The 15,650-nt window shown below is 43.5% G+C and overlaps 1 pseudogene; it reads right to left on the bottom strand.

Moving 5' to 3' along the window:
* Positions 1 to 12,688: 12,688 nt before the first annotated feature.
* Positions 12,689 to 12,787, bottom strand: LOC113910640 (annotated as a pseudogene).
* Between the last annotated feature and the right edge of the window lie 2,863 nt (positions 12,788 to 15,650).

Below are 15,650 nucleotides of genomic sequence, written 5' to 3'. Positions count from 1 at the left end.
TCACTCACCCTCAGGCTGTCTCATGCTCTCTCAGGTTGTGCCATGACTCACACCTGTAAGAACAAAGGACAGCAAGAGGAAGGAACTAATTTCTAATTTATGAGCTGCCCCTTGGAGCCACATTGATTCTGTATTTCTTGCTCTATCCTCATTTCCTTTGGGCTTACCTCAAGTTGATTTCTGTCCCTTCCAAATTCCATCATCATGGGAGTCCACTGTCCTCAGAAACAATGACCTTAATCTCTGTCCTTGAAAGAAGAACATTCAATTCTGTTCTAGGAGGTACCACAAGATCTGTCTACTTAAAGGCCGGTTTCTTCACATGTATCTTTCTCCTTTCTCTAAGACTGGTGTCATCTCTCCCAGTTCTTGCCCAACCCCAAACCCCGGTTCAGCAGACTGGCCTCCCTGCTGATTCTCACACCCTGCCCCACAGCAAAAGGATTACATGGTATGAAATATTTCAAGGACCAATCTGAAGGCCACATCAGATGTTAGCCCTAAAAATAAACAATCTTCAGAGTTTTATGCTACTCCCAAACCAAGTGAACTCTTAATGCCCAAATCCCTTACCCTATTAGAGAGGAAAGTTAGTTGCTCCACTAGACAGGGAATTCTGAGGCCAAAAATCATTGTTTCATCCCTCATGCCTTGCAATGACCCCAGTAAAATTTCTGTAATTGATTGAAATGATTTCTCCAAATGCATAAGAAAAAAAAATCAAAGTTCATTTTCTACAGTGTTTTAGCTGGGTTTGGTGAGAAATAAGGGGGAAAACACAGGCTGCTGCCACATGATCCAAAGCGTAGAATGAGTGGGACTTGGTTAGATAGTAATAGGAGAGAAGGGAACCAGGGGAACCCCACACAGAAGATACTCATTGTTGCAGCAGAATGTGAGTAGGGCACAGACGTTCATTTTTGATGATCTCAACTGCAACCGGGGATAAAGAAATCTGTGACCTGGAGATCCCTAAAAAAAACAAGCAGCAGGTTTTCTCCAGTTACTCTCTTATATTCCAGAGAGCTGCTTATTAGGGGAGAAAATGACCTCGATATGGAGTTAAACACATCATCTCCCCTTCCTATGGCCTATATTCAGCATTTATTAAATTCTATTATACGTATTTTTTTGATAATAAAGTTTGAGTTTGGAGGTTAAATTTGAGGCCACCACACACTGACTCTACAATAGGCTTCACAGACTCGAGCAGCTTACACCCACTCTCACCCCAAGGTCAGAATCTCCTGCAGACCACATCCTACGCAGCAAAGTGTGGGGCCAGTTACAGTTCAAGGTTTCAGCTACCACGGTTTTTGGTTTCCAACTTGATATTTTCTAGGGGATTCCCTTTACAGTAGGGCTCCTTTAAAAAGTCAATCACCTTTACCATCCCCTTTGAACCAAGAGTAACTAAAGTAACAGACACATTTCTGGAGGATACCACTCCTTAAGGTCTGACAAGGTCCGAGTCCAGAGTTTACATTATCTCTTGACAGGTTTCCTGGCAAGGGCCATCAAATATCCTAGTGGTATTGCCAAATTTTCCTGCTAGGGTCTCAGGGCTTCTCGACTGGAGTTCTGGGCATGGTGGTTCATTCAGCAAGGACAGGCCCAGCCCCTCTAACAGTTCACTCTGTCATTCATAAAGCTTGTAGTGTATGAGAGTACCTACAACACACACCGCTCCCTGAGCTTGGCAGTGGCCATACAAGAGGACAAAATGAAGGAGCTAATGGTCGTCACTAGCAACAGCACCCAGGGCTCTCTCCTGCCAGAGGTGGTTTCCGGAAACTCTTCCTTCTTCAGTTCACAATGTCTACAGTGTTTCTTGCCTCTTCAAACAACCCTAAGTTCCTACCTTGCCTAACTTCTTGCTGCCTTGTGTTCCTAGATCCTTTTTTTAAATTAGGGTAAAGTACACATAGTATAAAAGTTACCATCAGTGACTTAACACATTCCCCGTATAGCGCAGTGATAGTGTGCAATCTGTCACTACCATTTAGTTACAGACCATTTCCCACCCCAAAAGGAACTTCTGTACTCATTAATAACAGTTCCTCCCTGTCCTCCCCTGCTTCCCCCTCCTCCTCCCTCCTCCCTTTTGTCTTCCTCCCCACCCCCTCCCCGCCCCGCCGTCCCCTCTCTCCCCTTCCCACTTCCCAGCAACCACTAATCTGATTTCTGTCTCTTTGAATTTGCTTGTTCTAGATAGTTCCCCAAAACTGAATCATGCAATAGGACCTTTTGAGTCTGGCTTCTTTCCCTTCGCATAATGTTTTCAAGTTTCATCCATGTTATAGCATTTGTCACCATTTCCTTCCTTTTTATGGCAGATAGTGTCCTATTTAGGGCTATACCATGTTTTGTTTATCCACTCATCAACTGATGGACTTTTGGGTTGTTTCTAACTTTCGACTATTATGAATAGTGCTGCTATGAACATTGGTTTACAAGTTTTTGTTTGAATACCTGTTTTCATTTCTTTTAAGTAGAAGTCTAGGAGTGGGATTGCTGAGTTATATGGTAATTCTCTTTAACTTATTGAGAGACTTCCAAACTTTTCAAAAGATTTATTTCTTTGTTTTGAGAGCAAGCGAGCGAGCAAGCGAGAGAGATTGAGTGTGCACAAGCGAGTGGGGGGAGGGGCAGAGGGAGAGGGAGAGGAGACTCTCAAGCAGACTCTCCGCTGAGCCTGAGCCTTGTGCAGGGCTCGATCTCAGGGCCCTAAGATTATAACCTGAGCCGAAACCAAGAGTCAGATGCTCAACTGACTGAGCCACCCAGGCACCCCCCCCAAACTGTTTTTCACACAGGCTACACTATTTTACAATCCAACCAGCAATATGTGAGGGTTCCAATTTCTCCACATCCTCACCAACACTTGTTATCGTCTGTTTTAAATTATAGCCATCCTAAAGGGTGCGAAGTTGTACCCCCATTGTGGCATTTACTTGCATTTCCCTAATGACTGATGATGTCGAGCACTCTTTCATGCGCTTATGACCATTTGTATATACCCTTTGGAGAAATATATATCCTCCCCTGCTCTGGTGTTTGCCCATTTTTAAATTCTTTTTGAGTTGTAAGAGTTTTTATATTTTGGATAATAGATTCTTATCAGATATATAACTTTAAAACATTTTCTCTTATTCTCTAGGTTGTCTTTTCACTTTCTTGAGAGTGTCCTTTGATGCACAGAAGTTTTAATTTTTTGATGAAATTCTATCTGTTTCTTTTATTGCTTGTATTTTGGGGTCATATCTATGGAACCATTGCCAAATCTGGGATCACTGAGATTTACTCCTCTGTTTTCTTCTAAGAGTTTTATGGTTTTAGCTCATATTTAGAGCACTGATCCACTTTGAGTTAATTTTTATATATAGTGTGAGGTAAAGGTCCTACATCAGTCTTTTGCCCATGGTTATCCAGTTGTCCCAGGACCATTTGTTGAAAGACTATTCTTTCACCATTGAATGGTCTTGGCATACTTGTCAAAATCAATTGACCTTAGACTTATGGTTATATTTCTTGGAACCTCAATTCTAGTTCATTGATCTGTATGTCAGTCTTATTCCAGTACTTTTTTTTTTTTTTAAGTAGGCTCCACACCCAGGGTGGTGCCTAATGCAGGACTTGAACTCATGACCCTGAGATCAAGACCTGAGCTGAGATCAAGAGTCAGACACTTAACCAACTGAGCCACCCTGGTGTCCCAGTACTGCATTGTTTTGAAGTAAGCTTTGTATTTGTAGTAAGTTTTGAAATCAGAAAGCAAACACTAGTCCTCCAAATTTGTTCTTCTAAATTCAAGAATTTTTGGCTATTTGGAACCCCTTGCAATTCCATATGAATTTTAGAATGAATTTTTCCATTTTTGCAAAAAATATTCTTGGTTTTTTGGGTAAAAATTAATATTCAATCTGTGAACTGCTTTGGGTGTTATTGCCATCTTAACAATATTAAGTCTTCCAATCCATGCACATGGGATGTTTTTCCATTTATTGATGTCTTCTTTAATTTCTAGTAGCAATGTTTTGTAGTTTTCTGGATACAAGTCTTGTACCATAACTTGGTTAACTTTATTTCCCAGTTTTTTATTTTTCTTGATACTGTGTAAATGAAATTGTGTTCTTAATCCGTTTGGATTGTTCGTTGCTAGTGTAGAGAAATACAACTGATTTTTGGTTTTGTACCCTGAAACTTTGCTGAATTTATGAGCTCCTCTAATCTTGGGGGTTTGAGGGTGGGTTTTTTTTTTTTTTTTTGGTAACTTCTTTATGTAACCTGTGAATAGAAAGTTTTTGTTCCTCTTTTTCAATTTGGATACACTTTTTTTTCCTCGAATAATTGTTCTGGTTAGAACTTCCAGTACAATGTTGGCTAGCAGTTGTAAAAGTGAGCATCCTTGTTTTATTCCTGATCTTTGTGGAAAAGATTTCAGTCTTTTACCATTGAATATGTTGTTAACTGTGGGTTTTTCCATAAATGTCTTTTATTATGTTGAGGAAATTTCCTTCTATTATTTCTAGTTTTCTGAATTTTTTTTTATCACTAAGGGTATTTGATTTTGTCAAATGCTTTTTCTGTATCAGTTGCAATGATTTTGTGTTTCCCCCTTTATCCTATTAATGTGGTGTATTACCCTGAGTTTTGGGTGTTGACAAATGTTTGCATTACTGGGATAAGTCTCTATATACTTTTAATACTCTAAGCTGTTCATCTCTCATTTCTATTTCTCCTATTTTATTTATTTCCAGCTGTATGTTTGTATATTATTTCTGCAACCATCCTTCTCCACATTTGTCACTCCCTCAGTCATTATTCTGTTTCTTTTTTATTACTTGTATGTTTTGCTATCATCGTCTCAAATAATTGCCTTATATTCCAGTGTCACAGACAGATAAGAACCAAATTAGGAACGTGGGGCAGAGGGACTTAAAGAAGAGGACACCGTTGACCAATTAGAGGCAGAGCCCCCCTAACCCAAGTCAAGATGAGGTCACAATGGCCACCTTTTCCGTGCCCAGTCCTTATGGATCAAGAATATTGATCCAACTGGAATATTTTAAGATTTTGCCCTAGAAGAAGGGTGGGCGGAAGCTACCATCTTTAGGGTCTTGTTATGGACTAGTGACAGTCTCCTTGACCAATGAGAAGATGTCTACATAACAACATTTGGGGAAGTTTAGAAGCATCAGGAAAGCCTCACTCCCTGAAAGAACAAGACCAACCCCTGCTAATAATGCATTACAGTATACCATTGGAGCTTCATTTCCTTTCTTAGAAATTTAATGCTCTGGCAGACAAATCAGATATTTTGTAAATGTACATGAACAAGTTCAAAGAGGGGGAGAGAGCCAGAAGGTCAGGTGTCCATGACAAGAGGGTCTAGGAAAAGGGAGGAGAGTGCACAAAAGAGTAGTTTGGGAAATTTGTAAAAATACTTGCCCATTGTATAAATGGGCCCAGGGTGAATTCTGAGAAAAGGATCCAAAAGACAGAAGTTACCTTCTAGAATCAGAATGTGAGTTCCCCTTAAAGAAGGTCAATGCCCAGATTTGTCCAGGACAAGTCATGAGACACAGGTTTCAGAACGGACACAGGAAAAAATCTCTCTTCTGAATAAGAAACAATTTAGTTTCCATGTTCCAGCTAAGTTACACTAAGGCTTTTTCGGTTTCTATTAACAAGGAAAGTAGTTTAAAGTATTTTCAAAATTCTAAATTCTCACCTATCATAAGTGCTACCAGCTCTCAGCCTTTCAATATAAACCCATTAAGGAGTCCGTTTCTGGCTGCCATCCTAGGTCCCACTTTACACCCCCACAAATGTGATTACTATGGGAAATTCTTGTCCCATATTTTTTTTTTCTAAAACCTGATCTTGGTTCTCATTAAAACCTTTCAGATTCTTATAAAATTGTTGTGTGTGGAGAAATACTAACCCCTAAACCAAATATATCAGCTCTAAAAAATATCAGAAAGATGACATTTCTGTCAAGTTTTCCTGTTTGAAATTGCCTTTAGCTTCTAATTTGCAGTCATTTCTTGTCTGATTTTAAATTATTGAGCTATTTTTCTGCTGACAATTGGATCCGGGCTGAAGGATGACTTCAGTGATAAATGCCATGATATCTCCATCTTTGTCAAGCCCCTGTCAACCAGGGGAATGAACATTCATCCCCACAGGGAGAGATGGAGAAACCAAAATTATCCCACGTCCATGTGTGATCTTCAGGTAAGAAACTGGAATGGCTGAATCCTTCTGTTTTGAAGGTAAGCCACCTCCAGAGCTCATTATTTGGGAATTGCTCTCTAAAGTAGCTTATGTATGAATTTAATTCAGTGTTTAAAAAAAAATACCTTATTCACTTAGCCTTCAAGTTTGTTTACCTCATTGTGATTTTAGATTCCTTCAGATGATTGAGAATGGAGATCTAGAGGAAAGGGATGGCCATGGGTGCCTAAGAAGTGGAAAGAGGGTACTGAAGGAACCAGCAGGAGGGCATTGACAGAAGAAGTCCCTCATTTCTCCAACCCATCAGCTGATGATACCAGGAGGAGGCCTCCGGTCATGTGGAGCAGGTACTACTAACAACCAGAGGAAGCCCTCTCTGAAGCAGCCAAGACCAAGGCCTATTTCAACCCCACCATGCAGGTAGGGAAGGGTGTCAGGATCCAGAAGTGACACCAGGACTTTTCTCCATTTTAAGCCTAACTGGGAACATTCTTGACAATCACCAAGCCTCATTTTCTCCACAGCAGAGCCACTTAGCAGCACCTGCATTGTTTCAGGTCATTTAAATTGTGCCCAAAGTGAGGGCTAGATTTCAACTTTTTAGCTTGACTAGAGAATAAGGCATGTGGGGAGCACACCAGCTAGCACTCACCCAAAACAACCTGCACAGAAAAGAGTTACTGTAGCAGGCCTGAGACTGCTCTCTGGAAAGGCCTGTGTGCAAGGTTGGCCCTTGGCAGGCACCGAGGAATGTGTATTTTGAGAACTAGGATTTAGGGTTCCCACCACCCTAACTGATAAAAGAGTGGTCCCCTATGCCTAAACTGTTTGCACAAACAATATGTTTTGTGCTGAACACCTGCTTCCCTTCTGTGAGTCTGAGATTTGGGTACACAGTAGGCAGAAAGTGTCTATACACCTAGCTCTCAATAAAAACCCCGGGCCCTGAGTCTTCTAATGAACTTCTCTGGTAGACAGTATTTCACATGTGTTGTCACAACTCATGGCTGGGGGAATTAAGCATGTCCTGTGGGATTCCACTGGGAGAAAACTCCGGACTTTGTGCTCCGTGCACCTTCTCCTTTTGCTGATTTTGCTTTGTATCCTTTCACTGTAATAAATCACAGCCATCAGTACAGCTGTATGCTGAGTCCTGGAAATCTGAGAGATTCATCAAACCCGAAGTTGGTCTTGGGGACCCTCAATACACTATCCAGTTCTTCTTTTCCTTTATTCTATTAGTTCTAATACCTAGAAACACTTTGCAGGGGGGTGGGAAGGGAGAGGAGGGGAAGAAACATTTCTAAGCCTTCAATCCCAATATATTCCCCGCTGTCCCTTTCCATTTCTGCTCCATTCAGACATACCCCTTAAGTTGCTTATCTTTTCTCACATCTCCTTCTCTCAGAATTACAGAAAAATTCTTTTAAAGAAGCTTGTCAACCATGGCAGAGATGCCTGAGGTATTGTTCATTCTGGGGACTATCTTCCAGTTTGACAGCGTACTTCCTGTATGTTGGTTTCTGATACTGTGAGCCTTGATTTCTCAGTCTTCACTGCCTTTTACTTTAATCTCCCTCTCTTAAATTTGTTTTTCCCTCTGCTATAGTGTCCATCTACGTTTTTGGTCTGTTCTGCAGCTGTCCCTAAATCTGTCTCTATCTCTGATACAGTCTCAATTCTTGAATGTTTGTGTGTCTTCCTTTCACACAGCTAAATTCATTTCAACGAATTTTTTCCGGGGAAGCCTAGAGGAAGAAACCATCTGAGTTTCTGAGTACATGAGTACAACTACTTGAATCATCTCTCTGTGTAAACCCAGGATGATATTTTTCTCTGTTGGGCCCCGCTGGATGAGAAACAATTATGTAGATAGTACCTGCTCCTGTTAAAATCTGTGCTGCAACCTGGCTGCCTGCAACACACCCACTTTCAGCAATGAAGTGAATATTTATATAGGGGGTCTACATCTTGACCCAACACACTGCTACGCACAGGCGAAGATCTTCGTCCTTCAACCCAAAACATCAAGAAGTGATTTTAAGTCCTACACTTGACCAGTGACAAAGGCCAACCTTCCCAAAGTCCCACCATCTTGACCAAAGACTTGAAGACTTCCACACCCTTTCCTTTTTGTAAATGTGCTGCTGAAGTGAGCACACACCCTATCCTTTTTGGCTGGCCCCTCTGGGTCCAGGTGACTAAGACACAGCCACTGTTTTGTTTTAGAACAAAACAATAATAAACTTCCTTCCCATCCCCTACTCCAATGAGAATTATTGTTGCAAAGGCAGAGATAATATAATAACGTGCCTGCTGCGGTCTCAACCCCAAAAGGTTGTCTGTCGCTCCCGGCAGTGTTTCCCAGCTTCCAGACAGGGCTCCAAGTCTTTCCGGCTGGGTTTCCAAAAATTTCAAATGGGGGCTTCCAGACTTACTTTTGGAAGATTTAGGATTTTATGTTGAGATTTCAGGACACTCTTCGTAGGAACTATAAGACTTGTCAAAGTTTCCAAAGCTTCTGCAAAGGAGTTACAGGGCTCCCTGGAAAAGACCATATACTTCTTCTCTGGACTATTCAGAAGTTGCAGACAGCAGCTTATAGCATTGTCTTCAAAGACGCAGGGAGGAGGTGATTATTTTTATAGTCAGGGAGGCTTCTAGAGGGTCCTATCAGCATATGCTCTCCTCAGCCACGCCCTTTCATTCATTCATTCAGCAAACATTTAGAGAGTAATCTACCATGTCCTAGGCACTGAGTTGGATCAGACTTATGACACAAAGCATCAATGTCAAGGAACTCACAGATAGAGCTGCTCCTGAGGCTCTCCTGCTGGTGGGGGCTGCCACCATCTCGCCCTGCCTTCAGCTCCCACAAGACCCCTAGTCTTTAAAGCTTTGGTTCTCTTCCAAGCTGAACAGCTCAGGGGTACCAGTCTTTGAGTTGGGGAGGAGCTACGCATGGAGTCTCCAGCAGCAGTTTTTTTCCAAGCTCTTTCAAAAAGTTTCCTAAAACCTCCTATGGAGTGAGACGAGGAGAGCAAATCTAAATCAGCCCACCAACTACAATTCTTGGGCCCTCCGGCATTTCTTGGCTACAATCTGAGGCAATGGTAGGGTTCTCCAAAGAGCAAGAATTTAGGCCATTTAGGACCAGCCCTACCCAGCCATACTTTGGTGGTCTGGTAGCAACACTTTCTGCCACATTTTCAAATTTATTCCCCAAAGAATATGTTCTCTAAGGAAACACATGGGGAGTGGGGTTAAGCTCCTCCCATTTTCAGGAGTTTTGCTCAGCCAGAACCTTCTTCCACACAGCTGAGATTTCAGCAAGCTTCACGACTCTATTCAAGGGACTGACTCCTATTAAAATGAAAATCCCCAGATGATGTCCAGCTTCCATCAGACTATTTCACACTCCTACTGTGAAAAGATAAGCCATTTGAAAGGTGGGGGTGGGAAACAAGCTGCACTGGGTACCTGTGAAGAAGAAAGAGGTGTCTTGAGGGGGTATGAAAAGACTCCAGATAGCTTTCTCTATTAATAGCCGGCCATTGGGTCAACCCTGAAAACAAGATCCAAGTGAGTGCTAGAAGTGATGTAATGCCTACAGCTAGGGGCACACTCTCTGAGAGAAGCCAACCCAGGGCCCAAACTGCACAGCAGCCTTCCAAACAGGTAGTTGGTTGTCTCTTCCTTCCAAATACCCAGTACAAGGACCCCCTACACCCATAGTGATTACGCCTCTCTGCTCCTTGTGTATTTCCACACCTCTTCTATCCAATAGACAAGAAAAGCCCGGAGGGAGTCTTTGAAAGCGTAGGACATCACACAGGGGACGGCACTGTCACCAGGAGAGACTAGGTAGGCTCAAGTAGAGGAAGAATAAGAGCTAAGCTCCACAGTGGTGTAACACCTAACTCTGCTAAGCATTCCACATATTCAACTTACTTTACCTACCCAGTATCCCTATGAGGTAGGTACTACCTATGATTTCATTCTCATTTTACTGTTGAGGAAACTGAGGAACAGATTTTAAGTAATTTGTCCAATGTCACACAGCTGGTCTAATAGCAAGACTCGATTGCTGGCGGTCCCGCCCCTGACTCAGCTCTAAAGCCTACACCTCTCCACGGTGACTGGGCATTTCTCTGACAACAAGACTTATTTCCCGTGACTTTTTCTTCCTTTCAGTTTTTGCCCCATTGTATGAGTTTAGCTGCTGAAGACCAGCCACTCTTGGTCCCCTCATCCTCCCGGGACAAAATTTTCTCACTTTTCCATCTCTGGCCCAATTTGTCAATCCCTTCTAGCTTGGCCTTTGCTCTGCTCCCCCCTCCCCAAACTTGAAGCCTTGTGGGACCTCTCTCTCCCCTTCTTTGGAGCTGAAAACTGAGACGGAGTCTTCAGTGGCAAGAGAGCCAACCCGCACGGTCAGAGCAGAGCAGGGTGTGAGTGTGCTCGCGTCGCCAGCCTCTTGGGGCTCTCCGCTGTCCCCTACCTCGCCTCTCATTCTTTGTTCACATTGTTGCTCCTGGCCTGTTGGTTCTCCCACCCCAACCACTGTCCTTCCCCACATATTTTGCTGCTGTATCTATGTTTTATCGGCCTTCCTTTCCTTCTGCTACAGGTCAATCTCTGGAATATTTTTTTTCCTCAGTTTACTCGTTCTATATCTTGCTGAAGATATATCTGTGTCTGTTTTTATTGCCTTTTTTTTTCCTTCAGGCCAGCCACAAGAGGGGAACAGGAGTTCACTACCCCAGGATAAAAGCTGTTCTCTTTTAACATAGTTTAGAGGCCTATGCATCTGTCTCTAGCGTCAACTCTGGCCACTTGTGCCCCAACATGGCACTGTAGCCATGAGGAACTTCATTTTTTCCCGAAATATGCTCTGCCCTGCACAGGTGGTCCTTCCTGCCGCTGGAGAGACTTTACCACCCCGAACCCAGTGCTCAGCTAACTCCCTCCCATTCCTTGTTAAACCTCAGACACTACTTCCTCCAGGAGGCATTCTTGGCTGAGGCATCTCTCGTATGAGTGTTTCCTCCCTCCTGTGTTTCTACTGCTAGAGCAACGATCACATGGACTGCCTGTTGGCTTATACCTTTCTCCCTTAGGCTTAGATCTCTGAAGGCAGATTTACTTTTAGACTTACATCCTTTCCACACAGTACAGTAAAAAGGCTGCTTCCGGTAGCCTTCCCTCCCAGCTACTCTCTCCCCATACCATCCTCTGGAACACTGGCTCATTTTTGCCAGATTTGGGGATTCTACAAGCTCAAATACTATCTGCTTTTTCCACGCAAGTCTCAGGAGACTTTGATCCCCTGGGGGTCTTTCTTCTGGGGCTTCTCATGGCAACCTCCCCTTTTATTAATCATGGAAGAAGAAAGTGAGGTTAGGTAGCGATTTTGTGGAGTCCTTCCAACAGCTGTGTTGGTGGCTCCACTTAGGTGTAGGAAACCTGGAGGAAACCCCCCGCATGTCAGTCGCCGGATCCACTGTCTCTAACAACAGTGTGCGTTCCTCCAAGGCAAGCACCACGCTGCGTTCTTTTCCTCCTTTGCCCAGTGCTCTGAGAAACCCTTGTCGAAATGCTTCATTCGTATGTACATGTGTATGTGTGTCCATATAATGTGTGTATATACATATATACACACTATCTGTATGTACGTATAGGTAGTTCTTTTACATAGACCGGTTACACACACACACACACACACACACACACACGCAGACACACACGCACACAGTTTAGGAGTATAGGAGAGGGATGGGATATAGGTCCCAGATGATGACAGTACTCCCTCCAGAGTATATTTCTGGATGCACCTGAGAAATTGTGTATGGGCCATGCGTTGGGTTCTGAGGACCCAGTCAGTTTCAAACACTTGTAAATCTGAGCTGAGAACATTTACAGTCTCCTAAGGGAAAATAGCTTCCTTTAGCAGCTGTTGCCAAAGAAAAATTACATCATTGCCTTGCAGAAGTGACACCCCAATGCTCTGCCTGTAGGATCTGTTTATTAAATGAATATCTGAATATTGTCCAGTCAGTTCATATCCTCTCATTTCTCTGCATGCTTCCCAACCCTTGAGAAGGAATGTGAGCCACGGTATGCTCAAGTTTCTATTGCTGGCTTCAGCACCAACCAGAGCCTCTGGCGGGGCCCATTCTGCTCTGGACTCCCTCCTGGCAGAGGCAGCATCCCACAGCTGACCCTTACGTCCCCTCTCCAGCAGCTGAGAGCTCAGAATTGTCTCTGTTCTGGCACAACAGTGCCCTGGCTGAGTCGTCCTATGGACCCTCCTGTGCTCCAAGCCTTTAGTTTCAGTAGCTTTCTCGAGGAACTTATGCCACATCTCATGAGGTAAATTCTTCAATCGTCTTCCTTTACATGATTTTTCTTAGCTATTTTATTTAATTTACTTATTTTTAATTTTTTTAAAAACAAGGAACGCTTTGCAAACTTGCACGTCATCCCCGCGCAGGGCCCATGCTCATCTTCTCGGTATGGTTCCGATTTGAGTATATGTGCTGGCCACTTTTCTTAGCTATTTTAAACATTTCCTCTCCCACATGAATCCTAGGGTCATCACATCCAATTTTGGAACAACAAAACAAAAGGATTCATCGGGAGGTTATTTTTAAATCCTCCACCTAATTGAATTTTATTTTATTTTTTAAAGATTTTATTCATTTATTTAAGAGAGAGAGAGCATGAGTGGAGTATGGGGCACAGGGAGAAGCAGACTCCCCACGAAGCAGGGAGCCCGACGTGGGGTTCGATCCTGAGACCCTGGGATCATGACTTGAGCCAAAGGCAGACGCTTAACTGACTGAGCCACCCAGGTGCCCCCCCATAACTGTATTTTAAATCAAATTCTCCTTGCCTGTCGAATAGTTTTTGCTTGATACACTTAGCTGCGGTATTGCTAAGTGTATACAAATTTTTGACAATTGATTCAACTTAGCCCATAGTAATACTACTATTTCTGCTCTCTTATATAAATATTTGCATTGGTCCATTTCTTTATTTTCAAGGTTTCGGAAACATCTTGTTTCAGGTACATTTCTTGTTTAATGGCATATAACAGGGTTATTTTTTAAAACCTAGTCTCTTTTAATAGGAAAATTCAGCCCATTAACATCGCACAATAATTGTTATACTGCTACACTCCCTTTTATTCCTTTTATTCTACTTTATGCTTACCATTTATTTAACTGTATCTCTTTTCTGCATGTTTCTTTTTCCATGTAGTCTTCCCTTTCCCCCTGTTAATTTAGAAATTCTGTATTTTTCCATTTTGCTGCCATTACCTGCCAGTACCTGACATGCATGATCAAATGCATGTTTCTTTACTTCTGGATAAAAAAAAAAAAAATCTAAATATTCTTCCATCCCCCCCCCCCCCAATTCCACACATTTTGTCATGGAGAGATGACCATTCCCAGCTCCTCAGGCATACCTGGCTGGGGGTGGAAGGCAAGCAAGCAGAGTGGGCTTAAACCTGAGAGTGGGACCCCAAGAGCCTCAACAAGTTCCTGTCTCTACAGACAGCCTAGATCTGACCATTTCCAGTGACTGATACCGAAAACCCCACTTTTAAAGCTGGAGGTCCCTCTGTCAGCCTCGTGGGACCAGTCATCGGACCCCTTAGAATAGGCCAGTTGGGGCTGATTTGGTGCTGCCCAGGACACTGGGGAGGAGGATGAGGGAAGAGGGCAAGTGTGCTGAAGGGAAGTTGAGGGGATGTCACTTGACCTTGAGGCTGCTCTGCCTGGCAAGGGAATCTCTCTTGGCAGGTACAGAAGTTCCCCGGCACCAAAGCCTGTGTGTGTGTTGGGAAGGATGGGCACTCTGGACCTAGGCACTCACGGGGAGAAGGGTAAAGGCAAGAGGAGGAAGAGCACAGCTTGGAATCCCACAGGGAGAGGGGAAGATGGTGGAGGATGCAGTGGTCATGGAGGGTAGAGGAAGGGCCTTGATGTGGAGGCAGAACTTGAGGCAGATGTCCAGGACAGACTGGGTCCACAGCAGGAACCTTCCTGCTCTGGAAGAGGTGGAGTTTTGAACGGGGAGAAGAGGATAGTATCCCAGGGTCTAGCAACTGAAGCATCTCCTCTTGGAGCATACGAAGGACTGGCGACAGCCAGGTCAGCCACGGGCTGGGATAGGCAGGCCCTTTTACCCTTGGCCCTCAGCGGGGCACTGCACTGGGAGGTTGGGTCAGAGCCTGAGTGAGGTTCTCCATGGCCCCAGCTCTGGTCAGACCCCTCCAGAAACCCAGGGCCCTAGACTCTGGCACACGTGAAGGGACTATGGGGGTAAGGAGGCACCCTTTCTCAGGGTCTGCAAAGGGTGCTTTCAGGAAAACATCCTAGCTCCACTATCTCATACAAAGTACACACAAAGAGATGGGGATACAGATGAGAATAAGGCACATGGTAAAGGAGGCCTTGGGCTCCTGGGTTAGGTAATGGTGGGAAAGTAGAAAGAGGGCTACCAACTCTCATTTGTGTAGCATTGACTAATTGACAGGCACCATGATGTATGGAAATCCTTACAAGTATTGTTATCATTCCTTTAGAGATGAAAAATCAGACGTTCTCTGTGTTTAGATAGCTTGCCCAAGGTTACATACCTAGCAAGTGGGCAAGCTTAGATGAAACCAGTCCTGTCTGATTGCAAAGCTTAACAACCTCTTAGACTCTCCCAAATTACTCTGAATACTTCAGTAGCTTAAATTTGGAATCTGGCCTTACACTTACCAATGAATGGGGAAGCAGCCCAAAGATTGAGCCAATAAAATACGGCAACAGGGCAATACGTTTGCAGTTCATGTCTGTATTTGCTTTTCTTGCACACACACTCAAGTGTGCAATGTGGGTTGGCAAGTTGCTCCCGTGGGAAGGTACAATGAATCATTCAGGTTCCTCTGCCCTCAAACCATGGTCAGAATACCCACTAATCTTTTGCACACCAGCTTCCTGCACCCTGCCCTAAGTTAAGCTGCCCATGCCTCTTCTTTTTCTTTGAACCATACTGTGAGAAAAGCCTGGGGTATTAGGGGAGGTTCCCACAAAGAGTAGACAGTCCCTTGATCAGATTGTCAAAGGGGTTGGTCTGTTCTTCCTGATTCCCACGGTTTCTTCATGTCTCTGATCCTCTTTAAATTGAAAATATCTTTTAAAATATATGCGGACGGTAGAACATAGAGTTAATAAAAAGGACAATGGAAAACATTCATCTCATCACGTATAAATAACCACTGGCCTCATTTTGACATCTCTCTCTCTCCCTCCACCCCAGCAAAGAATTAAGTGTAAGAAACAAAGCTTAATTGTTTGGGGAGCAGGGGGGGTTGTAAAGTTATTACAGTTTTCGGAAGAAATTTGTGTCTATTT

The sequence above is a fragment of the Zalophus californianus genome, chromosome 6, assembly GCF_009762305.2.
Source record: "Zalophus californianus isolate mZalCal1 chromosome 6, mZalCal1.pri.v2, whole genome shotgun sequence".
NCBI classification, from domain to species: Eukaryota; Metazoa; Chordata; class Mammalia; order Carnivora; family Otariidae; genus Zalophus; species Zalophus californianus.
The sequence above is the reverse complement of the archived record's forward strand: the minus strand, read 5'-3'. Positions and strand labels throughout refer to the sequence as shown.